The sequence below is a fragment of the Myotis davidii genome, unplaced genomic scaffold (assembly GCF_000327345.1).
Source record: "Myotis davidii unplaced genomic scaffold, ASM32734v1 scaffold1172, whole genome shotgun sequence".
NCBI lineage: Eukaryota > Metazoa > Chordata > Mammalia > Chiroptera > Vespertilionidae > Myotis > Myotis davidii.
Window position 1 is genome coordinate 68658 of NW_006283158.1, and position 753 is coordinate 69410.

The window sequence follows — 753 nt, forward strand, 5'->3', positions numbered from 1 at the left end:
TCATATGTTTTACTCCTTCCAAATCACCTGAATGTTTTCAAAGACCATTCTATGAACAAGTTTACAATTTGCACACAGGTGATTGGGAAATGGGCCTTTTCACACCTCTCACCATGCTTGTGTTTGTCTTTTCATCTGTCCACTGTACAGCCCCTCCCCCCTTTTTGAAGATGCACTGTGGATGGGATCTCACTTCAGCACCCAAGAGTGAGGGAGAGTCAGCTTGTCTCCTCACTTCATTTCTCAGATAGCTGACACTGGGTGCTTTGAGTCTATGTGCCTAAGGGGGTTCAGCCCTTTGTTTTCATTTCCAAACAAACAACAATAACATGGAATCTCAGATTATGGTCAGTCCTGTGGGACTTTTTTCTGTCTGACTTATTTTGCTTAGCATGATATTCTCAGGATCCATTCTCATTGTTGCAAATGGAAGTGTTATTCTTTCTTATGGCTGAATAGTATTCCATTGTATATATGTACCACATCTTCTTTATCCAGTCATCTATCGAAGGACACTGGTTTTTTACCCATGTCTTGGCCACCACGAATAATGCTGCAATGAGCATAGGGGTGCATATATTTTTGCAAATAAATGTTTTCAAGTATTTCCAGTAAATACCCAGAAGAGGGGTTACTCAATCATATGGTAACTCTATTCTTAATTTTTTGAGGAACATCCATACTGTTTTCCATAGTCGCTGTACCAGTTTATATTCCCACCAGCAGTGAATTATGGTTCCTATTTCTCCACAA